The sequence below is a fragment of the Rhinatrema bivittatum genome, chromosome 2 (assembly GCF_901001135.1).
Source record: "Rhinatrema bivittatum chromosome 2, aRhiBiv1.1, whole genome shotgun sequence".
NCBI classification, from domain to species: Eukaryota; Metazoa; Chordata; class Amphibia; order Gymnophiona; family Rhinatrematidae; genus Rhinatrema; species Rhinatrema bivittatum.
In genome coordinates, this window is record NC_042616.1 from 415,601,010 (window position 1) to 415,627,028 (window position 26,019).

The 26,019-nt window shown below is 44.3% G+C and overlaps 2 protein-coding genes across 4 annotated transcripts in view; one reads left to right on the plus strand and one right to left on the minus strand.

The window, feature by feature from the left end:
• The window catches only part of GRAP2 (GRB2 related adaptor protein 2), a 296,638-nt gene extending 278,129 nt beyond the window's left edge, over positions 1–18,509 (minus strand). Inside the window, exon 1 of the mRNA XM_029590178.1 lies at positions 18,365–18,509. The gene's annotated coding sequence lies outside the window, so the exon portion shown is untranslated. The remainder of the gene's footprint in view (positions 1–18,364) is intronic.
• The window catches only part of ENTHD1 (ENTH domain containing 1), a 547,844-nt gene that overhangs the window by 54,515 nt on the left and 467,310 nt on the right, over positions 1–26,019 (plus strand). For all 3 annotated transcript variants that reach the window (XM_029590172.1, XM_029590177.1, XM_029590176.1), the window contains exon 2: positions 864–1,003. The gene's annotated coding sequence lies outside the window, so the exon portion shown is untranslated. The remainder of the gene's footprint in view (positions 1–863; positions 1,004–26,019) is intronic.

The window sequence follows — 26,019 nt, forward strand, 5'->3', positions numbered from 1 at the left end:
TTTCACTCTTTACAGTTTTAAATCAAATCCTGATATTTTGTAATCCAACCTACTATCACTTAAATACTCAGATATCACCAGCCTTTGGGTTTTTTTGCACTTATCTGGTGAAGGGAGTATAGCGGTCTCAAACACTGGTCACTAATGTATTGAGTTTGTCCAATAAAAAAATATCACTGCAACATGTTTGCCGACTTTTATTACAGATTTATTTTTAGGAATAATTTGTTTAATAAAGAATAGAAAAAAAATATATAATTTTCTCCAAAAATCAGATTGAAAGTTCAGTATTTGCTGACTGAATATTCTGCTTGCAATTAAGAAAATGCCCCACATAATCTGTTGCAATATTCTAGTAACTGGGAGGTCCATATCCATCTAAATGGCTTTTGAATAACAATTGTCCATCTAAATGACTTACCCAGCTATATTTATCTCTTATATAGCTAGAATTTAGCAGGATAACATGGGGGCATTCTGTGGACAGGCAGTAGGCGTTCAAGGGAAGAATGGAGTTAGCCAGTTAACTTAACTCCACATATTGGAGTTAGCTGGTTATCCGGCTTAGTTGGGCAGTAGGGCTAACCTAAAATTAGCCAGACATAACCGGATAAGATAGCTGGGTATATTCAATGGCGCGACCACGCCACTGAATATACCCTGCTAGTTAGCCGGATATGTTTATTTATCAAATTTTCTACACCATCATTCAGACAAGCCATCACAGCTGTTTACATATTTGAAAGAATAGAATACTAAGTACAGGTATTCATAAATAAAGAATAAAATATCAAGATTCTAGCATAAGAGCACATAAAAGTAATATGAAATAAGTAATAGAATAATCGTGAAAATATCATCAGCAGGAGGAGCGGATGGGTGCTTATCCGGCTAACTAGCCAAGCCACACAGCGGCTGAAAATGGATCCCAGATTTACAAACCATGAAACAGAATTTCAAAGCTGCTTAACAAGCAAGATTCCATGATGACAGTAGAAGTGATGTACGTATACAGAACTTAAGATTTTGCTCCTCTCTCTATATATAATTTGCTATGTTTGTGTATTGGCCATACATAAATCATATTTCAGCTGTATATTCAAGATATTTAATGACTGATTTCATTTCCTTAGGGTTTTCTCTCAGTATCCCAACAAAAATTGGCCCTTAAAAACCTTAATTAAATATGAAATAAAATTAAAGTGAGTTTATCACAGAAGACATAGATTTGCTATGTGAGCATGTGTCTATGTATGGAAAACATGCTTCGGAATATTGTCTGGTCTCTCTCTGGGTGAAAGCATGTGTACGCGTGTAGGGCAACTGTGTGTGTGTACTTTCAATCACTGTGAAAAATACACACGCTATCTATTCGCATGCTGAGAAAAGAAGTATCCCCACTAATACCGGTATATAAAAGTTTCTAAACAAATAAAATAAATAAAAATTCCCAGAGAGGGGAAGGCCAGAAGAGTAACTCTACGTGCGCAAATACCTTCCCTCCCCCCCCAAAAAAAAAAGAAAAGAAAAACAATTTTGATGGGGCCTTTCACTATCTATCTATCAGAGGGATAGCCACAGGATTTACGTGCGTAGGTGGGGTTACGCGCGCCGGGCCTATTTTAGAAAGCCCCAGGACGCGTGTATGTCCTGGGGCTTTGAAAAAGGGGCGGGGAGGGATGGGCCCAGATGCCTATGGCACAACAGCCATTTGCTGCTGTGTTGGAGGATCGTGTGCCAGCAGGCTGCCGGCAGGCGCAAGAGGTAAAATGAAGGTGTGGGGGAGTGGGGAGGTTAGGGGGATTAGGAAGTTCCCTCCCAGGCCGCGGGCGTCGGCGCACGCATGTTATAAAATTGGGCGTTCATGTGTGCGTGCCAGGTAGCGAGCGCACATGGACGCCTGCACGCAGTTCCTTAAAATCTACCCCTATATGAAAATGTTATATCACATCACACTTAAACTTATACAGTGCCTTTAAGCAACATTCTGGCAAAAACAGACATACTTAAGGCCAACAAGCAAAAACATTCAGGTAGATACATGTGACAAAATGAAAAAACACAAAGATGAAATCATTAAGACTGGGGAAGGGGTAACTGTTCCCTCAAAAAGAGTCTGAAATGAATTTTTTGATTTTCCAAAGACATCACTTCTGCCTTGTGTATTTCCCTCTATCTAAATACACCTGACATTTAACTTGAAATGAGGGTCAGCCTCATTCAAGGGAAAGGACTATACCGCAGGCAATTGAAAGTGGGGTAAGATAGAGGAGTTTCATATGAGAAAGGAGGAGCTCATTTCAAATATTATTTAGTGCAGCTGTGAAAGCAGAGAAGGAAGGTCAGGGATTCAATGCACTGCAGGGAAGACTCAAAGAGACTTTCAGTGGTAGAACACAAAGGATGGCATCATCAGTGCAGTCAAACAGGTTGGGGACAATGTTATAGAGATCACAAAGCACACAATCTTAATTGCCAACAGAAGTCAAAAAGGAAGCAGAATTTGGAGAATCAGGGTGATGAGGAAATTTGGGGTATTGAAAACCAACCAATCTGTAGAATGTAAGAGTACTTGAATAAGTATGTGAATGGGGGAGACTGTTTAGTAGAGTGTGTCAATAATCAGAATTAAAGAGATCTAATAATTAATGTATTCTAAGGTCAGTCTGAAAGAACACAAGGGGATGAATATGCTAAAAAAAAACAAAAAACGAACATGTATGTTTCTGCTGTCTGGTTTTTTTTTTGGGGGGGGGGGGTTTATTATTGTTTACAGAATGCACTAATTGACCCAAAAATGCTCGATGATAAAAATGAGTTATTTTTATTAGCACAGTAAACAGCTCTGGTCGCTACAATGCTAAAGTAATTCATACTGTGATCAGATAAATTCTGGTTTGTGCTGGGCAATAAAACATCTCTCTGACACAGGAATCACTTCAGCCTGTTTTGGGCTACGTCAGTGAGCCATGAAAACAACAAAAAGCTCTGAGTAAAAAATCTGGCAACCACTTCCTACTTTATGCCGAGAGAAACTATGAAACATTGTATTCATTTATTATCTATATCTTAATTCCTATTATTCCACATTTTTCCAATGACTGATCACATTGAGGTATAACAAATCATGACATACAATAGCTACACAAAATAAAACAAACAGCAATTATCAAAACCATAAATATAAAATACACTTAAAACTAAGTACCACACAAAAACAGCAGCAAATAAATTAACAATAGTAGAACCCTGGTGATAATTCTGAGCCCCCCCCCCCCCCCCCCCCAAAAAAAAGACAGAGTAAGTCTAAAAGGCATTAAATCAGGTATTAGACAAATCTCTTTGGGGAAACTATTCCAGAGATTTGGTGTCACGTATGAAAATGAGCATTCCTGTGTCTCAAACACTTCTTTAGGGGACGGTAACTGCAGTAAGGCTTCTTGGACAAATCTCAGGGTTAGTGAGGGAACATGGGACTTTCATCTCTCTTTTTATATTAGCTGGGTCCCAAACCACAAATGGCTTTGAAGACTGTCAGCAACTTAAACTTCACACGATAAGCTATCGGCAACCAGTAGATCTCCTTCAAAATTGGCAAATTCCTCTCATTCGGGAGCCAGTCAAAAGTCAAGCAGCTGCATTATGTGCTAACTGCAATTTGTGTATAACTTTTTGGAAGACCCGAATATAGCGCATGAAATGGTCAAATCCAGATGTTACAGCAGCATGAATATCCAAAAAAGTCAGGTAAATGTGAAGATGCCAAAAAGTCAATTCATGCAAGAAAACCTTCATATATATATATATATATATATATATATTATGCAATTAATGTAAATACAATTACAAAAGATGTTATAAGGAGTGTAAAGTCCTCAGAACCTCAATACCTGTTCTGACTGGATCATTATGGTATTTTATGAGGTAATTTAATCATTGGTGTTAAGCAACCACCGACTACCTCACTTCATTTTATTCCAAAAACAATTTGTCACTTTTTTCTTTTTGTTAAAAAATCTATTAGAATCAGATTCCTAAAGTCAACAAGTACACAGCATCGCATATGAATTGATATCCAAGTGAATTTGAAACTTCATGATTTCTTTACATATACTATGAAAAACCACTTATCTGAGTCTGGGTATATTTCATCGCCCTCTTCTTCATATCTCTCTACATATACATATGTATACGCCAGCTGCACAGGAAAATAATTTCCTGGCTTCAACATGCACCAGTTAATCTGCAGTGTTTGAATTGGTTGTAATAACCACTGACAAATATGAAGAAGAGGGCGATGAAATATACCCAGACTCAGATAAGTGGTTTTTCATAGTGTATGTAAAGAAATCATGAAGTTTCAAGTTCACTTGGATATCAATTCATATGCGATGCTATGTACTTGTTGACCTTAGGAATCTGATTCTAATAGATTTTTTAACAAAAAGAATAAAAAAAGACAAAAAATTGTTTTTGGAATAAAATTAAGGCCTGGATGTATCAACATGCACTAAATATCGCATGCGATAGAAAAAGGAGCGCATTTTATGGTAATAGGCAGTTTATCGCAATTTGTGCTAATACCTTTCGAGCCAAGCACTAAGTTACCGAAAATTGTGATAACTTTTTCGCACTGAGATAAGTGCCAGAATTGTGGTAGTTCCTATATACAACCACTGGGGGGGACCATGTAGGGGTTAGGGACCACTTTGACATTCAAAGTGAGACGTACGAACAGAACAGTGATCTCTTGTGAAGATTTGATGACCCTCCGAGTGAGGAAACTCACCCAAAGATGAGATTTGTGCAATGTTCTCTCAACCTAGCTTGGACTCTTTCTACTTGGGTAACATCAAGCTAGGTTGAGAGAACATTGCACAAATCTCATCTTTGGGTGAGTTTCCTCACTCCGAGGGTCATCAAATCTTCACAAGAGATCACTGTTCTGTTCGTACGTCTCACTTTGAATGTCAAAGTGGCCCCTAACCCCTACACTAATACCTAAACTTCACCTCGAGTTACTAGGTAGGCCTCCCATAGAGATATAAATACCTATTTAGTGTTAGGGCATTATGGCTAGTCTCTCTCTCAATCCCCCCCTCCCTCATCTGAATAGCTAGGCTGGTACTCCACTGTGAGATAGGGCTTCATGCATGCAAAAACACCTTATAGCATTTTGATAAATGACCCTATAAGCGAGGTAGTCAGTAGTTGCTTAAGACCATTAATTAAATTACCTCATAAAATACCACAATGTTCCAGTCAGAACAGGTATTGAAGCTATGAGGTCTTCCTTATAACATCTTTTGTAATTGTATATTAATATGTGAAGGTTTTCATGCATGAAAAACTGACAAAAATATCTCAGTCTCCAAAAAAAAAAAAGTGGATATGGTGTAAGTCTTAAATGAGTGTTTTGTCTGTCGGTCGCAGACAGCTGAGACCATGAGTACTCACAGCTTGTTCTGCTTTCCTACCCTCCCCGGGTCTTCTTGCTGCACGGGCCTCTCCGCATCGCCGTGTTCTGCGGACCTCCTCGCATAGGCATGGACACCATTACATCTGGCTCTGATGTCGGGTCCTCCTAGGCGCGTGCGCTCGTCACAAGTCCTGCCTTTGAAGCCACCTTGGCAGGAACCTCGGGGGCATCCCCTGTTGATGTCATTGGATTCCAGTATTTAAGCTCCAGCTTCACCCCCAGCAAGCCAACAAGTTCCGTATGAGTCCTACACCTGCCTTGTTCTTGAGACGCCGCTCCTGCTTGTATCGAGGACCCTGTCTGGCACCTGAGTCAGTGTGCGCTCTACGGGGACCTGTTCCCTGGCCTACCCCACTCCTCGGGCTGGACCCGCGCCTCTTGGGTTCCATCTGGCTTTCTGCTCTACCTCGGATCTCCTTGGGAGCTACTGCAGCAACTTGTGAGTTCTCAGCCGGCTTTCCCTGCTCCTCGGGGTTGCGCCATATCCTTCAAAGACTTTTCGTGCTCACCTACTCCAAGACCACCCTGAGCTTCCCCGCTCCCCGGGGGTTTGCTCCTTGTGATTCTATAATTGACAGCTGTCCTGCTCCATGGGCCTGTTTCTCCATTACTCAGCCAGCTACCCTCTGATCTCCAGGTACCTGTCTACGTGAGCTTACTGGACTTGGGCTCGGGCTCTCCGCCCCGGGGGGGTTCGCCTACACTTCTCCCTCTACGCCCACTGTGCTGTGGCTCTGCCCCTCGGGCTGCACCATCGGAGAATATCCTGCTTGGCTGTTCGGGCACTCATCCCGTGATCTGCCTGGCGCCCTCTCTCTTCAGTGTCTCCAAGTACCAGCTACAGTCTGCTGTTCTACGGGGGTCATCTCCTGATCTCTGGGACTCTCCCCTCGACTGTACACAGAGCTTCCCTACACTCCAACACCTCGCCTCCTGACAGTGCGGACCTGTGGGGCTCCTCCCCACAAGCTTTATCAACTCGCACCTCGGGCCAAGGGTCCACATACACACCAATCATAACAATGAGCAAATATTTTTCTTGATACCACTATAATTTCAGGCTCAAAATTCTAAAGTCATCGTGTAAAGTCTTTAAACAGAATATAAAGGGGACAATATTTAGATTGCTAATTACAACAAAATCGAATCATTGCAAAGACACAGCACATTTTGAATTTCCAGTTGGATTCCTGAATTATATAAGCTGCTTCCTAGCTAAACTGCTGAGAGTAGCTTATCACCTACTAATTATCTGAGCAGACAAACATCTGTATAAATCTTTGTAACCCACACCAAACTTCGGAGGAACAGGCTATAAGTTTCCCAAATAAAGTCACAAAAGCATCAAAAAATCTAATCGTCATTTTTTACAAAATAGCAAAGAAAGAAAGAGAGTAAGGGACAAAACAGAAAGTCAAGAAAAGAAGAAGATTGCATGAGAGATCCAAAACAACTTGATTAAGCGTGGTATAACTAAACTTTAGGTTTGTGAGGAACTTGGCCAAGTAACTTTGAAGCAAATTCTGGGTGCATCAATTACCCCATCCTGCTCTTTTTTTTTTTTTTTTTTTTTTTTTGACACCTGCACAAATAAAGAAGAAAGGAGAAGAGGATCAAAGAACAAGAAAGAGACAAAGTACCTGGCCTACTATGCTTGCTTCTCCCGTAGACACAAAAGGGGGGAAAACGTCATAATAAATCAAGCCCAGAAAGAGAATGAGAGAGATAATAAAATGACAGAGGCAGGGATAATGTAAAAGATAGCATGAGCAAGTGATGTGACAGAGTGTTCTATTGTAAATACCTTATTATCTCAATCCATCTCTTACAAATGAATGAAGACAGACTTACGTAAAATAGGGTTGTGATTTGTACATCATATATCATGCCCAATAATCACTGAGTTTTCCAGAGGCTATGGAATATTAACACTACCTACTTGGGTTTTATATAGTATCTTTAGTTCAAACAGAAATCCAATTAATTTTACAACCATAATGGCTTTAGAAGTCTACTATACATGCAACAACTTCTCAGCGGATGGGCATAAACAATGGAGAAGGTACAATCTTATTTATTACCTAGTTGCAGCTGAATAAATAATCAAAAGAAATAAAGTGATTTTCAAAAGGAAATAAAGAGTTCATGGCTATAAAGGGATTAGAATGAAGAAGTCCCAGTCTACAAGTTCCTTGCTCCAACCTGTGGGCCTCATTTTCAAAAGCATTTACACACTTAAAACTGGGTTTTACATGTGTAGATGCACTTAACTTATGTAAGTAGACTTTTGAAAATTGCCAGAATATATACCATGGAATTGTCCAAGGTTCTGCCCACATTAAGGGCCGGATTTTAAGAGCCCTGCTCGCCTAAATCTGGCGGATTTAGGCAAGCAGGGCCCTGCGCGCCGGTGCGCCTATTTTACATAGGCCTACCGGCGCGCGCAGAGCCCCAGGACTCGCGTAAGTCCCGGGGTTTTCAGAGGAGGGCGTGTTGGGAGCGTTTCGGGGGCGGGCCCGGGGGCGGTCCGTGGGCGTGGCCACGCCCTCCGGACCCGCCCTCAGGTCGCGTCCCTGCGCGCTAGCGGCCCGCTGGCACGCGGGGATTTACGTCTCCCTCCGGGAGGCGTAAATCCCCCGACAAAGGTAAAGGGGAGGTTTAGACAGGGCCGGGCGGGTTAGGTAGAGGAAGGGAGGGGAAGGCGTTAGAGAATTCCCTCCGAGGCTGCTCCGATTTCGGAGCGGCCTCAGAGAGAACGGAGGTAGGCTGTGCGGCTCGGCGCGCGCCGGCTACACAGAATCGGTAGCCTTGCGCGCGCCGATCCAGGATTTTAGCGGCTACGCGCGTATCTACTAAAATCCAGCGTACTTTTGTTTGCGCCTGATGCGCCAACAAAAGTACGCCAAATCGCGCTTTCTGAAAATCTACCCCTAAGTGCACTTAATGCAGAAATTGGCTTTTGAAAATTGCTATGATAGTATGTTACATTTACATGTGTAACTCTTTTGAAAGTTCACCTGTGAGTGTTGCTCTAGCTCATCCTCTGAATTACAAAGAATGAAACAATTAAACAGGATTTGAGGGTGTTAAGAAAAACTTCATTAAGAAGAGCAATGTTTCATATGCTGTGACTTTCTTTTCAGTCAGAATTTTGGCTTTCAAGTCAGAATTTGGGCAAGGTCAATTGAATGGAAAAGTCATTACCATCCAATAACCTGTGCGAACTATGCTGGTAGTCTCAATTCAGTTCTACAATTAAAACCCACATCAGAAATTTTCACTAATTAGCACTCTAATTAGCAGTTTTAGCAAACAGGTAAGGGATTAAATGGGCATCACAAACAAACTTCCTTTTCACCAGACACTTTCTTGAATGGAATAGGAAGATTGGTAGTAGCATTGATACTGTCCTTACTGTGGAGAACTTTGCTGTTCATTGAGAAGTTGATATCAATAATACAGAAACCAGCTAAGCACTTTGAGTGGACAGAGACTTTGAGTCAACCATGTCAGCTCAAGATTCAGAGTTTGTATGTTTTATAAAATGACCGATAGCACCAAGTTTAAAGGATCTTTCCTAATTCTGAGGGTGTCTGTAAATCTTTTAAAATAGAGGTGCTTATATTGAGTTATCTAATTTGGCTAGGCATAACAGAGGTTGTTATGTATTCACATTGCATTTTCAAAAATAAATTTTCCTAGCGTGTAGCAAATGGACTCAGGACTAATGGGTATAGTGTACTCCTGCTAGCAGTTGGAGACGGATCAGATTTCAATCTGACGTCAACCCCTAGTACATATACCCCTGCAGGAAGTGCAGCTCTTCAGTATTTTCTGTCTCCATAGCAGTTAGGGACTATCTGCACTCTTTCACAGCGTTCGAACAAATTCAAAGAAGAAAATCCAAATTTTAAAGAACAAACAAACTTACCTGAAGACGAGCCCCGCTCTCTTGCGGTGATACCCTAGGGTCCCTCCCCCAGTTGAGATTAGAGGTGATTTCAGTGGCCCTCGGAGGTAAGCCTCGGTCCAGCGGCCGAATCACGGCAAGGACCTAGCCCCTGACCCTCGGGCACGGCTGAGAGGCAGCGGGTGCATTCTCGAGTGCGGCGGTGAAGGTATTTGCCCTCTCCCCCCCCGCAGCCGGAGACCGCCTGGGACGCAACTGGGAAGCGCCGAAGACAAGGTAAGGTAGAAATCTTCTGCTTGAATCCGGTCTCCGAGGATTGAGGAGGAGCACAGGTTGCCGGCTGGGACCAGTGCCACCAGGTTGATCCGCCCTAGCAGGGCCAGGCCCCGGTTATTTCCAAGAGTCTACCCACGTGGAGACCCTCCAAGGGGAGGGGGGGTCGCCATATTGCCCGCGTGCTTGCCGTCGCCATTTTGGCCCTATTCGCCGCACCGTTCGCCGTTTGGCCTGAGCGCACAACTCCGACCTAGGCGCATAAAGCACGTGTGCGCATAGCCTTACACGCACATCAGGTCTTGCACGAATAAGTTACGCGTGCAGAGCCGGGCGCACAGCTACGCACTTACTTTTAGCGCACTGGTGCACATAAGAAGTTTACGCGCAGACAGCCATGGCACCTCCAGAAACAGATAAAAGCTCAAGGCCTCTGCCCAGCATACCACATCAGAGCCGCACAAAGCGAGGAGGCCGACGCCCTGTGCACCCATTGCGAGGAGGCCCTGGGAGATCCAGTTCAGGGCCAGTCCCACCCAGGGCCGAGTTCTAGCTCCTCAGGGGGTACCCCGGACCTAGCCAGGGGGACCTCCCCACAGATGGGGAACCCCAAGGATCCAGCGCCCCTCAGCTTCGACCTCATGGGTGGAGTTCTTCAAGGGGATTCACACCTTTGTTCAAATGCAAACTGAACCTCTGGCTGTCCAGCCACATGCTCCACCGGAGGACCCTCATGCCCCAGGTCCTTCAAGACCTAGGCACAGGCTTCCACTATCCAGAAGCCCCACCTATGGGGACTCTGACATCTCTGAAGAGGAAGCCGAACCCCTAGAAGAGGGGGAGCTCCCCCTAGGGACAGAGCCTCACCGAACCATGAGATGCTTCTTCACAAAAGGACGAGCTCCCGGACCTGGTTAACCAATGCCCGACTGAGCTCACTATCCAGGGCCCAGGAACTTCGGGGGAACCTAAACCGAACCCCCTTTGGAGGGTCTCAGACAGACTTTGACATTTCCCTCTGTTACAAGCAGCACAACAGCTGATTGACCTGGAATGGAGTGCTCCAGAGTCCACATTCAAAGGGGGACGAGCCTTGGCAGCCCTGTACCCCCCTGGACCCGGCAACCAAAGATCTTCTCGCATGCCCAAGAGTGGATGCCATGGTCTGCGCGGTCTCTAAAACGCACCACTATCCCAGCAGAGAGAGGAGCTGCGCTCAAGGATACACATGACCAGTGTCTGGAGTCCATCCTCAAACAGTCATTTCACGTAGCCGCTATGTCTCTACAAATTGCGGCCTGCTGCACCATGGTGACACGTGCCTGTTTATCACAAACCAGGAACAACACCCCTGGAGAATACCTGGAACCAGCAGTATCATTCCTCGCGGATGCTGCTTCCGACTTAGTGCGCACAGCGGCCAGAGGAGTGTCATCTGCGGTGATGGCCAGAAGGCAACTCTGGCTCAGAAGCTGGTTGGCGATGTATCTTCCAAAATGCGCCTCACAAGGATGCCCTTCAAAGGATCCCTCCTGTTTGGCAGCGAACTAGAGAAACTGGCCGACAAATGGGGTGAATCCCCATTGCTGCGCCTGCCGGAGGATAAGACGAAGAGAAACCAGCGACCCTTCCCCAGGTACTCTAGGGGCAGGAGGTTCACAGTGCTTCAATCCTTGCAGGAGCAACTATCAAACCCCCCACCCTACGGGCAGGAACCAGTCCTTTCGGACCAAGTACAACAAGAGGGGAACCAGCTCGGGTGCAGGCTCCAGCCGCACCCCACAATGAGATTCAGCCGACCCATCCAAGGGAAGAAGCCATAGGGGGCAGACTAGCCCTATTCTACCCCAGATGGGTCGAGAACCTCGGACAAGTGGGTCCTAGCCATCATTCGGGAGGGGTACTACCTGGATTTCCTACGAACCCCTCCAGACAAGTTCGTGGAGTCCCCCTGCCACAACCCCTTCAAGAGGGCGGCAGTGGAAGCTACACTGTCCAGACTACTGGCCCTCGAGGCCATAACCCCAGTGCCTCCACAGGAAGTAAATACTGGACATTATTCCATTTATTTTATCATCCCCAAGAAAGAGGGAACATTCAGACCCATCCTGGACCTCAAGTCGGTCAACCGCCACCTCAGGATTCCCCGCTTCCGCATGGAAACCTTACGATCCGTTATAAGGGCGATACAACCAGGAGAGTTTCTCACATCCCTGGATCTTTCGGAGGCCTACCTGCACATCCCAATTCATCAGGAACACCAGCGCTACCTACGCTTCAAAGTCCTGAACCGTCACTACCCTTCAGGCTAGCCACAGCACCCCGGACGTTCACCAAGGTAATAGTAGTGGTAGCGGCAACCCTGAGGAAGGAAGGAATCCTCGTTCACACTTACCTAGACGATTGGCTGATCAGGGCAAAGTCACCAGAGGAAAGCCACCAAGCAACCAGCAGAATCATAACTCTACTGGAGAGCCTAGGATGGGTGGTCAACACACACAAAAGCTCCCTACAGCCCTCACAGACACTGGAATACCTAGGAGTCCGATTCGACACCAAAGAGGACAAGGTCAGCCTGACCCCCATAAAGGAGATCAAAATTGTGGAACCGGCTGCAAACCTTGCTGAACGATCCTCGTCCCACAGCATGGGATTACCTGCAAGTCCTCGGGCTGATGGCATCCACACTGGAAGTAGTGCCATGGGCAAGAGCCCACATGAGGCCCCTACAGCGCACCCTCCTATCACGGTGGAGCCCATGGTCCCAGAACCACACCGTACGTCTATCATTCCCGGGCAGAGTTCGGACCCAGCTACGGTGATGGCTGCAGGCCAGCCACATGAGCCGGGGATCAAGACTATCCTCCCCAACCTGGACCCCACTCACCACAGATGCCAGTCTACGAGGATGGGGAGCACACTGCGAGGAGTTAACCGCCCAAGGGCAGTGGAATGCAGAAGAGGCGGGATGGAACATCAATCGCCTAGAGGCGCAGGTAGTCAGACTAGTCTGCCTGCGGTTCGCTCACAGACTTCGAAACAAAGTGGTCAGAGTAATGTCAGACAACGCCATGACAGTAGCCTACATCAACCGGCAGGGGGGAACCAGGAGCCAACAGGTATCCCTAGAAATAGACCCCCTGATGGCGTGGGCGGAAGCAAACCTCCAGGAGATATCCGCCGTCCACATCGCCGGGAAAGACAACATCATGGCGGACTTCCTTAGCAGGGAAAGTCTAGACCCAGGAGAATGGAGGCTATTGTCTGCAGCCTTCAAGATGATAGTGAATTGGTGAGGGACACTGGACATGGACCTTCTGGCAAACAGATCCAACGCCCAAGAATCCAGATATTTCAGCCGCAGGTGGTAACCGCAGTCCCAAAGGATCGATGCCCTGGTACAGCCCTGGCCCCCGGGGACTCTACTATACGCCTTCCCACCGTGGCCCCTACTGGGCGCAATCATTCACAAGATGCAACTACACAAGGGACTAGTTCTTCTGGTGGATCCAGATTGGCCAAGAAGACCCTGGTACGCAGACATGAGAAGACTGCTGGCAGGGAACCCCCTACCCCTGCCCCCACACAGGGACGTCAGTAAATCAGCTCAAGTAGCAGTTCATTTTAACAAATAAGTCAGCTAAGGTAAATTGCTCAGCTGTGGGTGTATGTAGTTCTATTGCAGAATGCTACCTTCTTACTTCAAGTTTAAAAAAAAACCCACTATAACGTTATTACCTTTTGGAATGTTTTATCTGAGTTTTGGATTTTCCTGCTCCCAGCTGATTGCTGGATCCTATCACAGAGCAGAGTAGAAGAGCACCAATAGGAGGGGAGGGAGAGACTCCAATGGATGCTAGAGGAAAAACCTTTATTTAAAATATTTATAGCCCATGCCTTCCAAAGTTCAAGGTGGGTTACAAAATTGACATCCATAATTAAAAACACATAAATAAAAAAACAAGTCAAACTGAATACAAAGTACAGCTGCAGTTGAAAACACTGCAAATTAAAAGATAGAGTAATTGCTCAACCATGAGCCCTGAGGAAAAGAGGAAGGAGTTATTAGCAATTTGGAAAGGCTTCTTTAAGCAGCTATGTTTTTAGGGCTTTTTTAAAGTCCTTAGAATCTTATTATATGGATGGTTAAAGGGAGTGAATTACAATATGTTGGAATAGCTTTTTTATAGAGTTGTTCCTGAAATCTGAAAGTTATTAGAAAATGCTACATGACAACGCATACCCCAGTATTATAAGGAGTAGTTTACCTTATTAGAGCAAAAGAAAATCTTAAGTTGATCTAATGATATAACTTAAATTGCCATTAAGGAACTAAACTGATATCTTATAAAATGCTGAATAAAAATAAGGTGGCATGTGAGGATTTATCCTTGGTCTATAGATGAGACCTTCAGGGACATAGTAGTCAAGTCCCAACTTCAGACTGGCAGCCCTGGTGCTGCCTTGGAGGAAGAAGGTCTCATGATGGAAGAGCACCAACCAGGTGCAGCAGGAAAGGATCCTGTAGCAAGGACCTGCTCTCCAGGTGATGCATTGTCCTTTCGCACTGAGATATCTCCCCAAGGCCTACTGCCCAGGAGGAAGGGTTAGGTCAGTCATCATAGTTGGTGATTCAATTATTAGGAATGTAGATAGCTGGGTGGCTGGTGGGCGTGAGGATCGCCTGGTAACATGCCTACCTGGTACGAAGGTGGCGGACCTCACGCGTCACCTAGATAGGATTTTAGACAGTGCTGGGGAGGAGCCGGCTGTCGTGGTACATGTGGGCACCAACGACATAGGAAAATGTGGGAGGGAGGTTCTGGAAGCCAAATTTAGGCTCTTAGGTAGAAAACTTAAATCCAGAACCTCCAGGGTAGCATTCTCTGAAATGCTCCCTGTTCCACGCGCAGGTCACCAGAGGCAGGCAGAGCTCCGGAGTCTCAATGTGTGGATGAGACGATGGTGCAAGGAAGAGGGATTCAGTTTTGTTAGGAACTGGGGAACCTTTTGGGGAAGGGGGGAGTCTCTTCCGAAGGGATGGGCTCCACCTTAACCAGGGTGGAACCAGACTGCTGGGGCTAACCTTTAAAAAGGAGATAGAGCAGCTTTTAAACTAGAACAAAGGGGAAAGCCGACAGTCACTCAGCAGTGCATGGTTCGGAGAGAGGTATCTTTAAAGGATACTAATAATGCATTAGAATTAGGGCATCCCGACAGTGAGGTTCCAATAATTAGAAAAGTAGTCCAAGTGCCTGTAACTAAAGACTCACCTGAGCTAAAAAATTCTAACTTATCCCTATTAATTAAAAAGCAGAATGAAAATACAAACAAAAAACAAACTTTGAAATGTTTGCATACTAATGCCAGAAGTCTAAGAAGTAAGATGGTAGAATTAGAATATAGCAGTGAATGATGACAGACTTAATTGGCATCTCAGAGACATGGTGGAAAGAGGATAACCAATGGGACAGTGCTATACCGGGGTACAAATTATATCGCAATGACAGAGAGGAGCACTCGGGAAGAGGTGTGGCGCTTTATGTCCGGGATGGCATACAGTCCAACAGGATAAATATCCTGCATGAGACTAAATACAAAATTGAATCTTTATGGGTAGAAATCCCTTGTGTGTCGAGGAAGACTATAGTGATAGGGGTATACTACCGTCCACCTGGTCAAGATGGTGAGACGGACAGTGAAATGCTAAGAGAAATTAGGGAAGCTAACCAAATTGGTAGTGCAGTAATAATGGGAGACTTCAATTACCCCAATATTGACTGGGTAAATGTATCATCAGGTCACACTAGAGAGATAATGTTCCTGGATGGAATAAATGATAGCTTTATGGAGCAATTGGTTCAGGAACCGACGAGAGAGGGAGCAATTTTAGATCTAATTCTCAGTGGAGCACAGGACTTGGTGAGAGAGGTAACGGTGGTGGGGCCACTTGGCAATAGTGATCATAATATGATCAAATTTGATTTAATGACTGGAAGAGGAACAGTGTGCAAATCCAAGGCTCTCGTGCTAAACTTTCAAAAGGGAAACTTTGATAAAATGAGAAAAATTGTTAGAAAAAAACTGAAAGGAGCAGCTACAAAAGTAAAACATGTCCAATCTAGAAGCACAGTCCAGATGCATTCCACACATTAAGAAAGGTGGAAAGAAGGCAAAACGATTACTGGCATGGTTAAAAGGGGAGGTGAAAGAAGCTATTTTAGCTAAAAGATCTTCATTCAAAAATTGGAAGAAGGATCCAACAGAAGAAAATAGGATAAAGCATAAACATTGGCAAGTTAAATGTAAGACATTGATAAGACAGGCTAAGAGAGAATTTGAAAAGAAGTTGGCTGTAGAGGCAAAAACTCACAGTAAAAACTTTTTAAAATATATCCGAAGCAGAAAGCCTGTGAGGGAGTCAGTTGGACCGTTAGATGATCGAGGGGTTAAAGGGGCACTTAGAGAAGATAAGGCTATTGTGGAAAGATTAAATGATTTCTTTGCTTCAGTGTTTACTGAAGAGGATGTTGGGGAGGTACCCGTAATGGAGAAGGTTTTCATGGGTAATGATTCAGATGGATTGAATCAAATCACGGTGAACCTAGAAGATGTGGTAGGCCTGACTGGATGGTATACACCCCAGAGTTCTGAAGGAACTAAAAAATGAAATTTCAGACTTATTAGTAAAAATGTGTAACTTATCATTAAAATCATCCATTGTACCTGAAGACTGGAGGATAGCAAATGTAACCCCAATATTTAAAAAGGGCTCCAGGGGCGATCCGGGAAACTACAGACCGGTTAGCCTGACTTCAGTGCCAGGAAAAATAGTGGAAAGTGTTCTAAACATCAAAATCACAGAACATATAAAAAGACATGGTTAAATGGAACAAAGTCAGCATGGCTTTACACAGGGCAAGTCTTGCCTCACAAATCTGCTTCACTTTTTTGAAGGAGTTAATAAACATGTGGATAAAGGTGAACCGGTAGATATAGTATACTTGGATTTTCAGAAGGCGTTTGACAACATTCCTCATGAGAAGCTTCTAGGAAAAGTAAAAAGTCATGGGATAGGTGGTGATGTCCTTTCATGGATTGCAAACTGGCTAAAAGACAGGAAACAAAGAGTAGGATTAAATGGACAATTTTCTCAGTGGAAGGGAGTGGACAGTGGAGTGCCTCAGGGATCTGTATTGGGACCCTTACTTTTCAATATATTTATAAATGATCTGGAAAGAAATACGACGAGTGAGATAATCAAATTTGCAGATGACACAAAATTGTTCAGAGTTGTTAAATCACAAGCAGATTGTGATAAATTGCAGGAAGACCTTCTGAGACTGGAAAATTGGGCATCCAAATGGCAGATGAAATTTAATGTGGATAAGTGCAAGGTGATGCATATAGGGAAAAATAACCCATGCTATAATTATACAATGATGGGTTCCATATTAGGTGCCTCAAACCAAGAAAGAGATCTAGGTGTCATAGTGGATAACACATTTAAATAGTCAGTTCAGTGTGCTGTGGTAGTCAAAAAAGCAAACAGAATGTTGGGAATTATTAGAAAGGGAATGGTGAATAAAACGGAAAATGTCATAATGCCTCTGTATCGCTCCATGGTGAGACCGCACCTTGAATACTGTGTACAATTCTGGTCGCCGCATCTCAAAAAAGATATCATTGCGATGGAGAAGGTACAGAGAAGGGCTACCAAAATGATAAGGGGAATGGAACAACTCCCCTATGAGGAAAGACTAAAGAGGTTAGGACTTTTCAGCTTGGAGAAGAGACGACTGAGGGGGGATATGATAGAGGTGTTTAAAATCATGAGAGGTCTAGAACGGGTAGATGTGAATCTGTTATTTACTCTTTCAGATAGTAGAAAGACTAGGGGGCACTACATGAAGTTAGCATGAGGCACATTTAAAACTAATCGGAGAAATTTCTTTTTTACTCAATGTACAATTAAACTCTGGAATTTGTTGCTAGATGATGTGGTTAGTGCAGTTAGTATAGCTGTGTTTAAAAAAAGGATTGGATAAGTTCTTGGAGGAGAAGTCCATTACCTGCTATTAAGTTCACTTAGAGAATAGCCACTGCCATTAGCAATGGTAACATGGAATAGACTTAGTTTTTGGGTACTTGTCAGGTTCTTATGGCCTGGATTGGCCACTGTTGGAAACAGGATGCTGGGCTTGATGGACCCTTGGTCTGACCCAGTATGGCATTTTCTTATGTTCTTATGCATTCAGTGTGTCTCATGGTGAAATTCCTGAGGCATTATATGCAGATTTATTAGCCTGTTCCCTGAGTTTGCCTGGAGTTTTAAACAGAGCACTTGTTAGCTTTGCTCCACTTGGTAAGACTCTCTTTTTTTTTTGTTTCATAATATAATTTTAAAAGGGTCTTTTGGGAGCCCCCATTGCTACTTACTTTTCTGAAGATTGGAATTGCATTATCTATTCAGATTTCTGAGCTTTGAACTGGGAGTACTGGGTAAAAACGTTACACCAATCCTTTCTTCTTTATCATTCTTGAAACCCTTTGAACACATTCCAAGTCTCTGACCCATCGGCAGGCAACTCCCCCTATCAACTGTGATCAATGACCTCTGCCACGGAGATTATTCTTTCATTTAAAAGAATGGTAAGAGTGCAGGAGTTTGGACGCTGAAAACTACAAATAAACTGACTTACCTTAAGCAAACAAAGCAGCAGGGCTCTCTGTCCTCTTCTTATCCTTTCTGTTATTTTCTCACACCCACAACCATCCCCGAAAAATAACAAAATCAAAAAGGATACAGCGAGGAACCAGGGACATTCTTTAAATATAGTTTGTACCTGGAAAACCCTAACTAGTTTAAGTCTCCACAGCAACATTTTGCCCCACCCCTGATTTCCTCTTCTGCAGTCAATCAAAGGCAGCTACGGAGAAGAACCACACAGGAAGTTAAAGGCGGAGAGAGTGCGCCTGAATTGCCTTTTTTTTTTTGTATGTTTCTAGCTCTGATCTCTTTTTGCAGAAGCTTGGTGCAAACTGTATCCCTGCGTGCAGCATTTTTTTTTTTTATAACAAAAGCTAAACCTCCATGCCCAGAAAGTCATGCCATTTAAAAACAATTGTAGTTATAGCTGAGTCAGGCAAAATTGGACGTTGTCATACCTTGTAAAACTGTTACATTCATTGTCAAACCATATTCGTGTGCAAACTGACTGGAAAATACTATATACGTGTAACTCTATAAAACACGCATGCAGTGTAAGATAATAGCAATTTAACTATGGAATTAAATTACAACTATTTTATATGTGAAAATATGGTACTCCTTTTTTTTTTACTATTTGTTCTGCTGTTGTCAAAAAATTTCTAAGCAGAGAACTTCATTTTTTACATCAAGCTAATGTAACAATATCTGTACATTGGAAGAACGAATACCATAGACAAACTCATTCTTCAAAGCTAATATACTGATGTCTGTGAATTTAATTATTTAAAAGATGTAATTACCCCATCACAAAAATGCCCTGGGCAGATACAATAAAGCATTTTATCAAACAAATACAATCAAATTCTACAAGATTAAAAATGCAATTAAAGCAATATACAACATCAGGGGCAGACAACTTTTCATGCACCAAGATCCAAGAAACCAAATAATCTCACATTTTCAAGAGGGGGAGGGTAGGGAAATTCCCATCAAGTACACCCCTTCCCCCTCATGTCTACCAGTATCTCTCTTTCTCTCAATATCCACTTGCTGTGGCCAGCAGTCTCTTTTTCTCAATTAATTCCATCCTGTCCTCACTGCTGTCTCTCAATTGCCCTTCTTGTTCCCACCAGTCTCTTCGTCTTAATTCCCCACCCTTTGACCCCACCAATCTCCCTCAATCTCATTCTGTCCCTCCCAATCTCTCTTAGTCCTCCCACTGGTCTGTCTCTCTCTCAGTCCCACCCTGTTCCCACCAGCCTCTCAATCACCCCACCAGCCTAAGAACATAAGAAATTGCCATGCTGGGTCAGACCAAGGGTCCATCAAGTCCAGCATCCTGTTTCCAACAGAGGCCAAACCAGGCCACAAGAAAGAACCTGGCAAGTACCCAATCACCAAGAAGATCCCATGCTACTGATGCGATTAAAAGCAGTTCCATAAGTCAACTTGATTAATAGCAGTTAATGGACTTCTCCTCCAAGAACTTATCCAAACCTTTTTTGAACCCAGCTACATTAACTGCACTAACAACATCCTCTGGCAACAAATTCTAGAGCTTAATTGTGCACTGATTGAAAAATAATTTTCTATGATTAGTCTTAAATGTGCTACTTGCTAACTTCATGGAATGCCCCCTAGTCCTTCTATTATCAGAAAGTGTAAATAACTGATTCACATCTACTTGTTCAAGACTGCTCAAGATTTTAAAGACCTCTCTCATATCCCCCCTCAGCCATCTCTTCTCCAAGCTGAACAACCCTAACCTCTTCAGCCTTTCCTCATAGGGGAGCTGTTGCATCCCCTTTATCATTTTGGTTGCCCTTCTCTGTACTTTCTTCATCACAACTATATCTTTTTTGAGATGTGGTAACCAGAATTGTACACAGTATTCAAGGTGCGGTCTCACCATGGAGCGATAATGAGGCGTTATGACATTTTCCATTTTATTAACCATTCCCTTCATAATAATTCCTAACATTCCGTTTGCTTTTTTGACTGCTGCAGCACACTGAGCCAACGATTTAAAAGTATTATCCACTATGATGCCTAGATCTTTTTCCTGGGTGGTAGCTCCTAATATGGACCCTAACATCGTGTAACTACAGGAAGAGTTATTTTCCCTATATGCAATACCTTGCACTTGTCCACATTAAATTTCATCTGCCATTTGGATGTCCAGTCTTGCAAAGTCCTCCTGTGATGTATCACAATCTGCTTGTGATTTAACTACTTTGAATAATTTTGTATCATCTGCAAATTTGATAACCTCACTCGTCATATTCCTTTCCAGATCATTTATAAATTTACTGAAAAGCACCGGTCCAAGTACAGATCCTTGAGGCACTCCACTGTTTACCCTTTTCCACTGAGAAAATTGACCATTTAATCCTACTCTCTGTTTCCTGTCTTTTAACCAGTTTGTAATCCACGAAAGGACATAGCCTCCTATCCCTTGACTTTTTAGTTTTCTTAGAAGCCTCTCATGAGGGACTTTGTCAAAAGCCTTCTGAAAGTCCAAATACACTACATCTACCGGTTCACCTTTATCCACATGTTTATTAACCCCTTCAAAAAAATGAGGCAAATTTGTTAGGCAAGACTTCCCTTGGGTAAATCCATGTTGACTATGTTCCATTAAACCATGTCTTTCTATATGCTCTATGATTTTGATCTTTAGAATAGTTTCCACTATTTTTCCCAGCACTGAAGTCAGGCTCACTGGTCTTTAGTTTCCCGGAACGCCCCTGGAGCCCTTTTTAAATATTGGGGGTTACACTGGCCACCTTCCAGTCTTCAGGTACAATGGATGATGTTAATGATAAGTTACAATTTTTAAATAATAGATCTGAAATTTCATTTTTGTGTTCTTTCAGTACCCTAGGATGCATACCATCCAGTCCAGGTGATTTGCTACTCTTTAGTTTGTCAATCTGGCCTACTACATCTTCCAGGTTCACAGTGATTTGGTTCATTTTGTCTGACTCATCACCCTTGAAAACCATCTCCGGGGGGGTCACATGGGGGTGATGTGCTGACGTGGACATGTTCCTAGTCAGCTCCAGGCATCTGGCTCCCGATATCCACTGGCATCACCTTACACTGTGGATTTAACTAGCTGAAAATACTCACGCTGCAACCGGCATATGTCAATCGTGCATTTTATGCAGCAATCTCCCCAGCCGATGACTTCACGAGCCGACAAGAAGGAAAAGGAAAAAGGGAGAGTCGCCGAGCCCAAAATGGCGGCGGCCTCGAGTGAAGTAGCAGTGGCTCCCACGAGTACCATCACTGTGGCAATCCTTAAAGAAATAATAGCGGAAGCCTTGGAGGAGAAGCTGGCTAGCATTTCTTTGCAGCTCTCCGAGGTAAGAGCAGCGATTACTGATTTCACCCTGCACATAGATCAGATTGAGAGCAGAATCTCGGCAGCGGAGAATGACATCACGGCCTCCGCTGCTAAGCTCTCTGCACAGGAAAGCAAAATGATGGAATGCCTGGAAAAACTGGACGACCCAGAGAATCGGTGCAGAAGAGCAAATTTGCGCTTCCTTGGACTACCCGAGGGCATTGAGGACCGTAATCTGGTGGCAGTTTTGGAGAAATGGCTCTCGGAGGCCGTAGGCGTGGAGGCCTTACAGGGCTTGGTGTGTTTCGAGAGAGCTCACCGGATAGGAGCGCATGAGTTGGCTGATTCTCGCCCACGGATTGCCAAAGCAAAGATCTTAAATTACAGTCATAAGCAGCAAATTTGGATGGCCTATCATAAAAAACCTGAGCTGCTATTTCAAAGCCACAAAATCAGAATGACATAGGATTATTCAGTCAAGGTGTCTCAGCAATGTCGGAAATTCTCGCAGATCTGCACACAGTTGATCAACAGGCAGCTTAAATTTGCGTTACAGTTTCCTGCTATGCTTAAAATCTGGCATGAAGGAAAAGCAGTCAGTTTTCAAAACCCAGAGGACGCCCAGAATTCCCTGTCCACTAGACAGAAGAAGGGTTAGTGGACAGGGAATCTGTTTAGCCACACAGTGCGTCTGTGATGTGCCCTGCGAGACACAAATCATTTGCAGCAATGGAGCCTGTCCGCCAGAGACAGTACCAGATTATGCTGACCCAGCTGGAGTGGGTTTTGCAGAGTAAAAACTTTAGCTGCAATAACAAACTATATTGTTAAGACTCTCTATCGGTTCTAACCGTATGGTTTTCTTTTCTGTTTTTTTGTTTATAGTTCCTGCAAGGATATGCAAAATTTTGCGGTTCTTAAGTTTATATGATACCCATATAATTTGTATACTTACTTAAACACAGGGTATAATGGTTATTGGCCTTATGTGCCTTATTGCTAAGTGAGGGGGCGAGATGCCTGACCAACCAGGGGAGAGGCACGTGATCCCTATTATATTCTTCTCTAGGTATGGTAGAAGAGATGTTGGAGTTTTTATTTCTTCTTTGGGGTTTTTCCAGGGTTTATTTTTTGAGTTTTTTGGTTGATCAGGGGTGGGAGGGGGGGGGAGGGCAAGCAATTCACAGCATGGAGGATGGATCCCATCAAAGGGATGGAAGGGGTGGGGGATTGGGAGGAGGGAACAGTGCGCAGTAGAGGGGGTTGTATTGAGCGTTTACAACGTCAAGACAAGGAGGAGGAGACAATGTATGTGGGGAGAGAAAGGCTGGTATCTCTCCTCATTTGGGTGTTTCTTCACTGGCTGACAGGTCACGGAGTATCCCAAGGGATAACATGAAAAACCTCATATCTTGAAATGTACACTGCTTGAGTTCGTCTATTAAAAGAAAGAAAGTATTAACCCATTTGAAAAAACTGAAAGTGAAAATAGCATGTGTGCAGGAAACCCACTTATCCGAGAAAGAAAGCAGTAAACTAAAGAGAGATTGGGTGGGCACGTCTATTTTCTCAGCGGCACAAGGCCGCAAGGCTGGTGTGGCAATACTAATTCATAAAAATGCACATTTTCAGGTAGATAAAACCATTCAGGATCCAGAGGGTCATTATGTAATTGTTGTGGGGAAGTGGAAAGATAGACCTGTTACTATATGCAATGTGTATGCTCCGAACGATTCCCCATTACCCTTCTTTGTGAAGCTAACGAATGTGTTACTATCAAACTTAATGGGGCATTGTTATAGTTAAGCAGTGTTTGGGTGGATTCTTGGGTACTGTGGCAGATGACCACGCCCATGGGGAGGGACCCCGTGGGGAGCCACAGTACTGGGCTAGACTCAGGACGCACAAACACAGAATTAGCTCTTTTATTGTACAGCTTGATGTATACCACCAGAAGTGGCAGTAGTCAGGTAGTCTGGATGTAGCAGTCTCGGGGCCCTCGGCGGAGGGGACCCTTCTCACCCCATTGGTATAGGGGAATTCCGGTGTAGGTTTCCCAGCAAGGCAATGCTGTGGATGAGACAGACTGAGAGTTAGATTACTCAGTAGATGGTAGCTGTAGATATGTGATTCCACCAGGCTGAAGTAAATGGACCTGGCACCGAGGCAGGGAGAGCAGGCCCTCGAGGAGCGAGTACCTGATCCCTGTAAGGCATCTGAAATAAAGCAGAGGGCCCCCGAAGAGTGGGTACCCAGGTTAGTCAATACCCCAAAGGGCAGAGAAAGAGCTTCCAGTGGCAGCACGGAAGTGGCAGAGTAGCTTAGACCAGCCGAGACCAATCCTTGCTAACTCGATTAGCTAGCATGTAAGGGCAGGCTAAATACCTGGATGGCATGATGTCACTTGAGGGGGATGCCCCCGAGGTTCGCGCCAATGTTGGAATAAAGATGAGGGTCATGCACACGCACCCTAGTAGGCCCTTGGGAGGAGCATGGTGGGAGGCAGCACCATAGCCGTTCCGGGGACGCTGGAGAGGGCAGCTTGTAGACGCGGTGGTAGCCATTTTCCCAAGGTAAGCGGGAGGAGCAGTGAACATGGTGAGGCAAACGGGGAGAAGCTGTCTAGAACCGATGGACGCAACAATACCCCCCTTCAAAGGGCGCCCTCCAGTCTTCCTACCTGGTCTTGGTTTCTGAGGATGCATTCTGTGGAATTGTTGAAGCATCTCTTTAGCCATGATATTAGCCAAAGGTTCCCAAGAGTTTTCTTCAGGTCCATAACTCTCCCATGACAGGAGGTATTCCCATACTCTGCCTCTCTTTCTTATGTCAAGGCTAGCGTCTACCTTGTATTCGATGTCTTCTTCTGCATCTATTGGTGTAGGTTCAGGTGTCTTGGTAGAGAACTCACTAAGGAACAATGGCTTCAATAGTGAGACGTGGAACGCATTATGAATCTTCAATGCTGGTGGCAGCTTCAGACTATAAGTGAGATTGCCTAATTGTTGGAGAATGGGAAAGGTCCAACGAAGCATGGAGCAAAGCGAGCTGAAGGTAGTTTAAGCCTTAAGTGCTTTGTGGATAGCCAGACTTTGTCACCAGGCTGGAAATCTGGAGCCTTGCATTGATGAGCATCGTATCCTTTCTTTGCTCATAGTCCTGCTTTAAGAAGCATCTCTTTGGTCTGAGTCCATAGTTGTTGAATATCTTTGGCAATAGATTGAGCTGCCAGGGACGACACTGACAGTGGAAGTGGTAGTAGTGATAAAGGTAGTCGTGCGTAGACCACTTCGAATGGTATTGATCCAGTAGATGTTGCTGGATGAGAGTTGATGGCGAATTCAGCCGAGGGCAACAGTTCAGACCAATCATTCTGGCGGGTGCCCACATAGGCATGAATGAACTGCTTGAGTGTCCTATTCATTCTCTCTGTTTGTCCATTAGACTGTGGATGGTATGCTGAGGTGAAGTCGAGAGAAATATCAAACTTCTTGCACAATGCCTTCCAGAACTTAGCTGTGAATTGGGCTCCTCGATCAGAGACTATGTGCTTAGGCATGCTGTGTAGGTGGAAGATGTGCGTGATGAAGAGCTTAGCAAGCTCCATGGCTGTGGGTAAGCCAGGGAGAGCCATGAAGTGAGCCATCTTTGAAAACCGATCTACAGTTACCCAAATCGTGTTGTTTCCTCCTGAGAGTGGTAAGTCTACCACAAAGTCTGTAGCAATGTGTGTCCATGGCTCATCTGATTCTGGCAAGGGTTGAAGTAGACCCCAAGGATGACCGGATGGCGTTTTCTGTCTGGCACAATTAGCGCAGGAAGCAACTTAGGAGAATGTGTCTTCCTTTATGGTGGGCCACCAGTAAAATCTTTGCAGTTTAGACAGATTTCTGCGTTGACCAGGGTGTCTGGCCAGTTTGGAGTTATGAGCCCACGCTAGCAGCTTTTTTCTGAGGTCCTTGGGTACAATGGTTTTACCCACAGGTACAGAGGGGTAGCTGGTAACTCTTTTCGGATCGATATGTTGCGGTTCATCTGGAATGTCCTCAGCGAGGAAAGAGCAAGATAGGGCATCTGCTCTGATGTTCTTTTCTCCAGGGTGGTATTTCAGCACAAAGTCAAATATGTTGAAAAACAGAGACCATCTCACTTGCCTATGGTTCAGGCGCTGTGTGTGGCGGAGGTACTCCAGATTTTTATGGTCTGTAAAGACTGTGATCTGATGTTGTGCTCCTTCGAGCCAAGGGTGCCACTCCTCGAATGCCATCTTTATAACCAGGAGTTCTTTATCTCCT